The following is a 10,916-nucleotide window of genomic DNA, read 5'->3' as shown; positions in this document are numbered from 1 at the left end:
CACACGTACTGGAACTCGACATGTGTCACCTTCTGTGTCACATTCTGTGCTAGATGCTGAGGGAGCTGATGAATAAGATAGAATTCCTGTCCACAAGGGGCACATAGTCTGATTGGGCAGACAGACATGTAAACCAAAGACAATACTGTAGGATGTGTGTAATAAAAGAGATATGTATGTTCAAGGTGGGTACAGAGGTGACCTCAGACGTCTGTGGGAATGAGGGGTGAGGGAGGGAGAGCCAGAAACAGATCATCTGCGGGAAGAGAACCACGCCGATGAAATCACAAAGGGCGTGAGCATAGTAGAGCCCTGGGTAGAGCACTGAAGGACAAGGACAGTAGGTGTGGACAGGGAGAAGAGGAATCTAGAAGAACTAGGGAGAGCCATAAAAGCAGACTTGGTATATGGAATTTGGGAACACCAGTGAACAACATATCGAGGAGGGAACTAGTTATGAGAAGGCAGAATCTCAACCAGCTAATAGGCAAGATGAAGAAACAAGAATTGCCTACAAGTGCATCGGGAGACAGACAATAAGGTTGATAAAAACTCCAGTGATACGTGTATAGACGATTTTGTTAGCTCAGTTTGGGGGTAAAGGTATGGACCTGGTAAGAAATGAAAAGGTATATTTAACACAGGTAGGAAAAAATTGAATTTGGAGATTAGAGTAACGGGCTGTGATTAAAAACCATAAACCGCGAGGAGATCCTCAGCTCTCTCGTGTTGCTGGAAGAGAAGAAATATGCTCAGTTTTTCCTTTGCAGTAGCCCTGGGGCAGATAGGAATCCGTCATCTGGCTACTACGGAATCAGGTGTAAACGGTTGTTCCTTCTGTGATTAGTTAGGCAGGGTGGAGGAATTGTTACCGTGTTGCTAAGGAAAAAGGAAGGGGCTGTTCCCAGTTGCCATGGTGACAAGGTAAGAGAGTTCCCTCGGTACACCATAAATTTATGAGGCGGTTTCTTCTCCTTGTTGCTATGGCAATGTAGAGGGACTGTTCTCGTCGCCCCCCGCCTCCCCGCCGCCGTCGCTAAGATAAGGTGGAGGTTGGGGTTGTCCTTCCCTCGCCGCCCAGTTGCCGTGGAGACGGCGGGTGCCCTGGCCCCGCCCCGCTCGGACTGACAGCGGTGGCCGCATCGCGCCTGCGCAGTGCTCTCTTCCCCCGCAGTCCCTGTGCGTTGAAGCCGGAGACCGCGGCGGCCTCTGCTAGGACCCTTCGCCCAGAAGCCGCCGGCCGGAGCCGCAGCCTCAGCCGCAGCGCCCCCGCCGCCTGTCCCCCTCCCCGCCGCCTCCGCCGGAGCAGCCTCGCGCACTGTGAGTCCGGGCCGAGGCGACCGACGCCGTGGGGCTGAGTCAGCGGGAGGCCCGGGCCCGGGCTGGGGGAGGGGAACCGGGCTGCCCCCCTCGCCTCCCTACCGGCGTACCCGCCCCCCAACCGCGCCTCACCCCCGCCGCCTCTCTCCCTCCATCCCTCTCTCCTGGGGTCCCCGCGGCGGCCGTCAGGCCTTCGAGCCACTCCCCCTCCCTGCCCGCCCTCCGGACTCACCTCGGGGGCTCTTCCTCACTAGATGTGGCGCCACCGCACCTCCACCCCGGACTGATCTCCCCGCATCGCCCCAAACTGCCTCCGGTCCGCGCTTGTCGCTTCTCCGTACTCCTCTTGGGCCTGACACCTCCGGCCTCTCTGGTTTTCCCCAGTGATATGCCAGAAAAAGAGTGACAAGGGAGAGGGCGAGGGGAGACTTGGGGGAGGGGGGGGAACATTCTGCCTGGCCAAATCTTGGGGCCTCAGGTTTCTTACCCACACACTCCTGCCCTGGTTGGTGTGGGGAAGCAGGTCTGGACAGTTCTCACTGACTGCTGAGAGCTTGTGGGGCTTTCAGAATAGATTTTGCTGAGAAGGACTCAGCCCCATGATGATCAGCTAATGTTGAGTGAACACCCGCTAGTGCATGGTGGCCTTCTAGTGGGCTGGGCTATTGCCTTGGCTGGTGCCACGGAGGGGGACTAGAGGTAGTGGAGGGAGGGAGGGGGGAAGATTTCGTTGGGGAGCTGAAGTTCCTGCGCTTCCGCTGTGTTGTTGTGAATAAGCATCTTGCAGTACTCTTCAGTATGCATTTTATTTATTTATTTATTTATTTATTTATTTATTTATTTATTTATTTATTTTTGCAGTACAACCCTGGTATAATGTGAGGCCTGATACCATCCATAGCAAGAGCTTACTGTTTGTATGTTGAGGGGTTGCGGCAGGACTTAATCTCTGATACCTGTAAATTCCATGTAGTAACCAACTGGGTGACAGTGAGTTTTAACATAACACGTGCAGAGTGGAGAGGAAGGAGGAGAGCCAAGATTTCTCTATGGTATATAGGTCTGCGGCCTCTTCCCCCCGCCTCCTGCAGCTGTGAGTCTTTGTGGGGGCTGTCACCCGATAGGGGTTCTAGCACATTTGGACAATTCCCTGGGTTAGGTTTGCTGCCAGTCCACCTGCCCACCCCACGTTGCCTGATCTTGGAGGATCCCAAACTGTTTTCTTTTTCCAGCAGAAATTGAGCTGAAGTCAGAGTTGGTGCCCGCAGCCAGAAGCTCTCTTAATAAACGTGCCTCAACTTGAGGGCTCCTAGCTACTATGCATGTACCTCACTGCCAACTTCCTTTGATTCTTTTTTTTTTTTTTTTTTTGGCTTCCAGATTCCAGTGTCCTGTTAGCAAATATATGTAAATATCAGGCAGTTAAACCCTACGAGAGGCTTTGTATTTTTTTACTCCAGCTTGCCAAAGGAGTAGATAGTTTACTTCTAAAAATCATAGTGAAGGACCTACTAATTTGCAGTTTGGGGGATTGCAAACAATGAGAAATAATGATTTTGCTCCTTGACTTTGCTCAATCATGGCCTATTGGCAGCCTCCTCAGAGCCACTCCCCACCCCCATGCCCATCAGATTAGTTTACAGTAGCAAAGACGGCTGTCGCCCTAGTTTTAAACATAGAGATGAAGTTCAGGAAAACTACAGCCCCCATGTAGCAATTCAGTTTCTTCTGTTTCGAATGCCAGTCTGGGGTTTGGCGGGATGCACCTGCCGGTGGGGCGATGGGAGCTGTGGGGCTGAGAGTTACATTCCTTCTCTGTGGTCCTCTGTGTTGCATAGCTCACCGAAATACCCGGGCAGGGCAGGAGCAGACAGCTGTGCCGGAGAGCTGCTCCTCCTGGGTTGAGTGTATTTTGGGAATCAGCAATATTACAGGGGGTGGAGGGTTGTGAATTAAGAAGCAAGAAAATGTGTCAAGGCTAGATAGATGAGGAGGGTGTGAGTAAAATGTTCCCTTTCCAGTTTGCTCTGGGACAGAACATTTTCAGAGCATCACAGTGGTTTTTATATGGGTTAATTTGCCTTTGAAATCTGTACCAGTGTTTTATGAGATAATGATGGCATGCTTTTTAAATGGCTACTACTGGGAAACAGACTAATACCTGTGTCTCACACGTTGCCTATCCTGTTGTTACTGAATGTAATTGTTAAGATCTGGGAGAGGGACATGGTTTGAATGAAGTTAGACCTAAATCTATGTAATCTGTGTTGTGGTTTTGTAGCATTATATTCCTTTGATCCTAAGACACACCAGCAATTTACCAACAGTTTTTAGTAAAACAATTTAACACAACCAGACCAAAATATATCTGTTGATTCTAAGGCACATCCTAATTTCGGAAACAGTAAAACAGCCAGGAAGTGGCAAGACTTGAAGGAGGGATTTGTGTGTTTTAGAACCGAGAAAGGGTGATATTTATAATATTTCTGGCTACGTGATGATGCCATTACTGACCTACCATCCTGAGAGTGCGTGCACTATGCGGATGGATTTCTTCCAAGTCCTTCCTCCAAGCTAGCCCACTTTATGGGCTTATGTGTGTAAGACGATGGACTGCCATTAGGCACAGTAGTTGGCTATTGAACAGAGGAAAGTTCCTATGTGGGAATCCAACCCAAGGTCTTACTATGGTACCTTCCAGAAGCTGAGCCAACTAGCTGGCAGCAAATGTCTTATGAGCTATACATGAATTTGGCTGGGTCATATGTTTCAGAAGCTGAACAGAAAATATTATTTTTCTCAAGCAGAATGCATCTGCCCTGATTTGTTTACAGACACTTTTGTAAAGGTCCTAAAGTATATGCCCAACCCCTGTACAATGTGAGGAGTAGAGGGGACTTCAGATGATACAGCTCAGTGTTCTCATTTACAGATTTTTAGCATGAGACACCAAGAGTTCAGTGATTTGTCTAAAGTCACCCAACTAATGTAGAAAGTATGTGAAAACACTTTGTAAACTGTGTACACCATAGAAATGAGTGGTGGTAATTAGTGGCTGAGTCAGGATTAGGACCCGGATTTCTAGAGCCAGTCTACAATGCTACATTGTCTCATCCCTCATGTTTCATACTCCAGAGGGTTTTAATAAAAATAATTTAGTAGTCTGTAATTAGTCCTGTAGACAAGGACTTGTTTTATTGTCGGAGATGTTGCAGAGCTAGGTAAAATGTAGTGTCACACTGTCTAATTAAATATTTATTCTTGCCACCTTAAAAATAATAATTTTGCATCACACACTCTGACTTGAGGAAGGTTTTCCGTTCAAAACTTTGCATCATCTAATATAAAGCAAACGTGATGTTGGGTGTGTGTAGACCTCTCAGTTTGTCATCTGTGAGGCTGCCGCGTCCCAGGAGGCAGGGTGCAGAGGGCTGACAGGGGCCAAGAGGAGCAGTAAATTGGATTATCTTCCAGCTCCCAGACTGGAACCTTCTGTAGTTCCCGGAAGCCCCAGTGAGATTTCTAACCCTTCTCCCGGAGAAAGTGAAGCAGTCTGGCCTCCGAAAGCAGACAGACCCGAGTTCAAATCCTGGTCCTATCACCTCCTGGCCATGTGGCCTTGGGGGGGCTGTGGAACCCCTGCGTGCCGGTTGCTCCCCTACAAGCCTGGGATGATAACCATGTTTTGCCAGGTAATCATGAGGGTTAAATGAAAGAAAGTATGTAGCATGCCTGCTTACCAAGACGTAACAATCACTATTTCCTATTGCTAGGGTATCAAATTAAAAAATAAAAATACTTACAAATTTTTATCATGACTTAAGTCCATCTCGGACCCTCAATTCCCAGCAGCACACTCGTGGCGTCTGACACGCACAGAGATATCTGTCCCCTGAAGACCGGGCTCTTGCAGTGTTATTCCAACTGCCAAAATAGGAGTATATGAAATGCCTCTTTGTATCCGTGTATTCAGCTGACCTGGTTCTCTGAAAGTCTAGCAGGCCAGGAGCACTTGCCTGGGAGAGCACAGACTTGGTGTGTTTTTGCGTGTCTTGGGGGCGGTCCATCCTCCAGTTGCGGAGGCCAGTCTGGGGAGCGAGCTTAATTGGACATGAAAAAGCTGCTGAGCTCTCCCTTGTGACTAAAGCTTCCCTGGCCTTCATTCACTTTCGCTACTGTTAGAGGTGTAGCTCTGCTCCGTGACTTTGCTCGGATCGGCTTCTGCATCTGTCCAAGAAATCTGGAGGGCTAGGCGAAGGAGCCTTCCCTCTTAGCGGGGAAACCTCCTTTCTAGTGAAGAGAGGTAAAGGGAGATCATTTCGGATGGCAACATTTCCAGATGGGGTCAAGGCCGAGACTACCAAGTAATTAAGGAGCCAGGGCAAGCCATTCAGGAACACAAAGGAACCTAAATTCATATAAATTTCATTTGGGAAGAAAATACCCAGGTATAGGCAGCTAAAGACTGAAAAGATAAACACAGTTTTTACCTCTTGGAAGCAGAATTTGGCTGTAGAGGAGAGAAAGGGAGATGCAAAGGAGAACTTTTACTTTATGTGCCTCTGTATGTGAATTGTTATAAGCAGCATGTATGTTTTTGTAAATTCGTGCAGACCAACAGAGTTAGCTGTGGCTGTTTTTCAGTGAGTACATTTTGATACAAAAGAAGCCTTTGCCCTTGCTTGGAGCCTTCAATACGTGGGGCAGTTAAGGTCAGGCTGCTTCCCTCTGGCAGGCCACACCGGTTTGCACCAAGCCCGCCGCACGTGAGGGCAGGAGGCTCCAAAGTGGCCGCTTCCCTGGCAGCCCAGGCTGCTTCATTGACCTGCCACCTCCCCACTTCTTCCTCCTGTTTTCCTTTCCTTCTTAAGAACAGTCCCCTCCTCTTGCCCAGCTGAAGTCATCATTACTAGTCCAATATGCTAATTTAATTTACAACTGTTGATGAAATACCATCTGACCAGATGACCTTTATGAAAAATCCACGACCCTTACTTTACATCAAGGAGGTTTGAAGTTTAGGGGGCCTGGGTGGCTCAATTGGTTAGGCATCTGTCTTCTGCTCAGGTCATGATCCTGGGGTCCTGGGATTGAGCCCCAAGTCAGGCTCTCTGCTCAGCAGGGAGCCTGTTTCTCCCTCTGCCTGCCACTCCTCCTGCTTGTGCACACCCCCCCGCTCTCTCTGTCAAGTAAATAAATGAAAAATCTTAAAAAAAAAAAAAAAAAAGGAGGGCTCGAAGTTTAAAGGACCTCCAGCTAAAGTGCTGACAGACTCTATGGCATTAGCTGCGTTTTCGATAGAGCACAGCTTTCACACAGCTGATGTGCTACTGCTTCTAGGAAGTACCGATAAACACTGACCGAATACTCACGTACTATCGAGCTTTCATCTTCTCATAAGTTGGTCAGTTGTGTTTCCTGTCCTATTTATTATAGAAAGAAGACCTATCATTTGGACACGTGCTTTGGCTTGCTAACTAGGAGTGGGGATGGGTTATGCTGAGTAATCCACATTCCATCGCCTAATCTTCCCTTTGGCCAAGAGTACAAATTTGGGACAGTTGGCCAGGGCTGGTGAGGCATTCTGTTGCCAAGGATGGTTTTTCCTCTGTGTTGAGTTGACCAGCCAAGACTAGTCTAAGCCCCGTATCTTTCTCACTAGCATCGTGTCCCACCAACTTTGCTAAACAGGCATGATGGAACATTAGCATTTTGAGCTCTAGATGCTTCATTTGCCTGAAGTAAATAGGACCTGACCTATCTAAAATGTTTCGATTCCAAGTAAAATCATTTTTTTTCCTGAAGCTATTTCCTGTATATGGGAGATACATACCACTGTGTGATATGTTTAAAATAACCGAGCGAGAAGCATTGCTTCAAATCTGACGAGTAATTTTGACAACGTATATCATAAAGCTTTAAAAGGACATACATCCTTCAATCAGAAGCTGCGATTCTAAGAATATTTAGAAAATCGAGGGTGTTTATAAAAACACTGTATAAGGATTTTTATTAATGTAACTTTATTAATAATATCTAATAGTTAAAACAACGAAAGGGTCAACAATTAGGGATTGGTCAGGTTTACCCAGATACAATCCTGCGTGAGCGCACACACACACACACACACACACACACACACACAAACTGCACATACATTAAAAATCTTGTAGAAGAATATTTGTTGATACCAGAAACTTTTGATACAATAAGTGAAAAACAGATGCAAAATAGTCTGTTAAGAACAATACCATTTTAATAAAGAAAAATGTGAAAAAGTACCAGGGGAGCATCTGCCAACCATAAGTGATAATCTTGAAGTAAAGGGATTATAAATGAATAGGTTGTTTTGGTAGTGCTTTTCACTATTTCCCAAACTTTTCTGTGTTAAGCAATTATAACTTTTATTATAAAACTTTTTAAAAAGATTTTTCTTTATTGGAGAGAGAGAGAGAGCATGAGTGGTGGGGGTGGGGGCAGAGGGAGGAGGAGAAGCAGGCAAGCAGGCTCACCACTAAGCAGGGAGCTTGATTGGGGGGGGGACATAGGGAGGGGGTTCGACACAGGGCTCGATGCCAGGACCCCAGGATCATGACCTGAGCCAAAGGCAGATGCTTAACCGACTGAGCCACCCAGGTGCCCCATTATAAAACTTTTAAACCAGTGCTTTACAGATTCCATATAGTAGAGTAATCTCTAAGAAAATCACAAGATATTTAATTTACTTACTATTATTTTGTTTCACCGTTGTCAAGATTAATGAAAAACACATCTCTAGGGTGTTTCTTTAGATACTACTTTATATTCTTTGAAGGAGAACGTGCCTGGAGTAGTACTGTGTGGGTGTGTGACCTAAAACATGGCCTAGAAATGCCGGAGTCCATCATCCAGAGAAGTAATCTCTCTTGACTCAAATGAGATGTAAAAAAAATTTATGAAAAGAAAGTATCTTAAGATAGTCTTCTTTGCCTCTTACCTTTTGCTGTTTAAATTTATCAGAAGATTTCAGTAAAACCCTGTATATAGGGCTCTGTTTTGGGTGGGCTTTCTTCCTCCATTTCTATTCAGATTCTTTGGATTCCCAGTTCCCCTGTGTCTTGGGGACCTTATCCGAGGCTTGCTCTCATGTTTTGGTGGTTGTACACCTATCTGAACTCCTTTTTTTTTTTTTTTTACGATTGTTATTTGTTTGTCAGAGAAAGAGAGAGAGAGAGTACAAGGAAGAGGGGAGAAGCAGGCTTCCTGCTGAGCAAAGAGCCCAATGTGGGACTCGATCCCAGGACCCTGGGATCGTGACCTGAGCCGAAGGCAGCCGCTTAACCAACTGAGCCACCCAGGTGTCCCGATCTGAACTGAAAGACCGTGTTCCAGCCTCCTGCAGGCTCCTTCCTGCCTTTGCTTTTGGCCATATTCTGGTCAGCCATCAGCTCAGACGTCCTTTTTCCTCCAAGGCTAGAGAAGGTGGGATGCCCACCACTAGCCACCTGATGGGCAGAAGCCCTCTGCAGGGACAGACTGGGCAGTTCCCTCTTTGCTACACCAGGTCCATGGCTGTGAAGGGAGGGGTGGCCCAGTAGCTGTCCTCTCGCCTCTCTTCCCCATCCACACACACATCGCACCCTGCTTCCATGGCCCAGCCCAGAAGACTGACTCCTGCCTTCCCCCAGTGGTGGTGTCGGCTCACATCGGAGCCCTGGGGATCCAGGTTTTAGAGTTGAGGGACATATGGCCTGTCACACAGTTCGGCCTGTGCTGCCATAAATGTTTGCAGAGCAGACTCTGTCTTCTTCCAGATGGTTCTGACTACCCAAACATTTGTCCCAGATGGGGTGGAGGCCTTCCTACCCTCCTGGGGTTTTTAGTGAACAAGTCTTTGGGTATGGCTAGCAGGAGACACTCCCCACTTGGCGAGAGTGATTGTCAGAGAGGCATCCGTCTCCTCTGGAGGGTGTGGTTGTCCTGGTCACCTTGTCATTGAAATGGGGTTTCCTGATTGGTAGGAAATGAAATCTTAGCCGCTCTGAGTCAGCAAGATCGTAGTTGGACTAGCGTGTGTTGGGCCATGTGAACGGGGCAGGCCTTGCACCACTGGATGAAATTAAATCTCTCTTCCCATGTGAGGAGTGTTTCGCGGAAGGCTTATCTCCCCCAGGGTAATATGCGCTGTGTAGCCAGACTTTTCTACAGCACCAGACTCTTGGCAGATGACTGCCACCCCCAGCCCCTTCCCTGTGGATTATTGCCACTTACCAGGGACTCTGATTTAGTCTCTGATACGTTCTGATTTTAGACAGGTGGAGTTCACAGCTGAAAGCTCCCAGTTTGGGCATCCTATTAACACCTTTAAGTGACAGGACCACTGCTAAGTACAGAGATGTGTTATGCTGGCCCCAAAATAGCACGGTGCAGTGTTTCGAGACTTGACAAGACTTGTATTCCCCAGAAAGGACCATTTCCAGGTTTATAGGTTATTCATATACATTTACATATTTTCTTCTCAAGGCTTTATTCTAAGCACACCCTCAACAAGTACTCCCCAGGTCCTTTCTGTTTTGTATTCTTAGTCGCCATGGGATTTCAAAGAAACGAGACTTAACTCCTGTCTCCATGAGGAGATTGCAGTCTGGTTTGGAAGATAAGATGCATGTGTGGAACGACTCGTGTGTTTGACGACATCAGATGTCCGCAACACATCAGTGATGCTTTGTTGTGTAAGATGTGGTCTTTGCGCTTAAGGAACTTAGCTAACATTCTGCTGAGAGTTGGACGAAAATGATGTAAGTCACTACAATACAAGGGGATGGGCACTCCAGCAGCGATGGGACGGGGTGCTTGGGTAACCCAGGAGGAAGAGTGACCCTGAGCCTGTGAGAACTGGGAGGGCTTCAGAGAGGGAGATGCAGGAGCCTGCCCCCCAGACGACAGGTGGGTAAGAGAGTTCAGGTAAACGATGTGAAAAGAACATTGCATTGTGTGTCCTTAGTACTATAGAGTATTAATTCAACAAGGGTTCTGAGAGGAAAATAATCATTGTGAACTGAGGTAACTGGAAAAGACTTCACAAAGCAAGCAGAGCCTGAGCTTGCAGGCTTTCAGGAGACAGGACAGCGGAGAGGGCTCTCCAAGAGGCAAGGCATCCACCAAGGAATGACTGGAGTGAGTGTGATGAGGACCATAAGCAGGTCACCCTTACCACATTGAGGGTGTGACAGTTTGGGACAACATCGGTGACATTAGCCAGAAGTTAGGTAGTTGAAGAGACAATTTGGAGAGAAGTTTCATTTCAGACGTGAAGAATGAGAGGTGACGGTTGGAGGCCTCCAAGTGGAGTGATCCCATAGAACCAGAAGCCGAGGGTGCGGCTGGGACGGAGCCACAGACCTGACAGTCAGTGACACAGGAGAGATGCCCTCCCTGAAAGGGGCTCTGTTCAGAGGGCTGGGTACAGAGCACGGCAACCAGCGCCCCAAGTAATAGGCTTCAAGAATTGTCCATGATGAGGAAAAAAGCAAAGAGGTGTGGGGAAGTTAGGATGCTTCAGCAGCAAGGGAGGAGAAGAGAAATGTCAAGAAGAGCACTTCAGTGCTGTTGGCTGA

The 10,916-nt window shown here is 47.5% G+C and overlaps 1 protein-coding gene across 2 annotated transcripts in view; it reads left to right on the top strand.

Moving 5' to 3' along the window:
* The first annotated feature begins 1,154 nt into the window (after window positions 1–1,154).
* MAPRE3 (microtubule associated protein RP/EB family member 3) overlaps window positions 1,155–10,916 on the top strand; it is a 50,855-nt gene continuing 41,093 nt past the window's right edge. Inside the window, exon 1 of one of the 2 annotated variants that reach the window (XM_045809235.2) lies at window positions 1,155–1,320. The gene's annotated coding sequence lies outside the window, so the exon portion shown is untranslated. The remainder of the gene's footprint in view (window positions 1,321–10,916) is intronic. The other variant, XM_045809233.2, reaches the window with a different exon arrangement.

This window comes from Ursus americanus, chromosome 7 (assembly GCF_024610735.1).
Source record: "Ursus americanus isolate L20-20 chromosome 7, mUrsAme1.1.p, whole genome shotgun sequence".
Lineage (NCBI taxonomy): Eukaryota > Metazoa > Chordata > Mammalia > Carnivora > Ursidae > Ursus > Ursus americanus.
The sequence above is the reverse complement of the archived record's forward strand: the minus strand, read 5'-3'. Positions and strand labels throughout refer to the sequence as shown.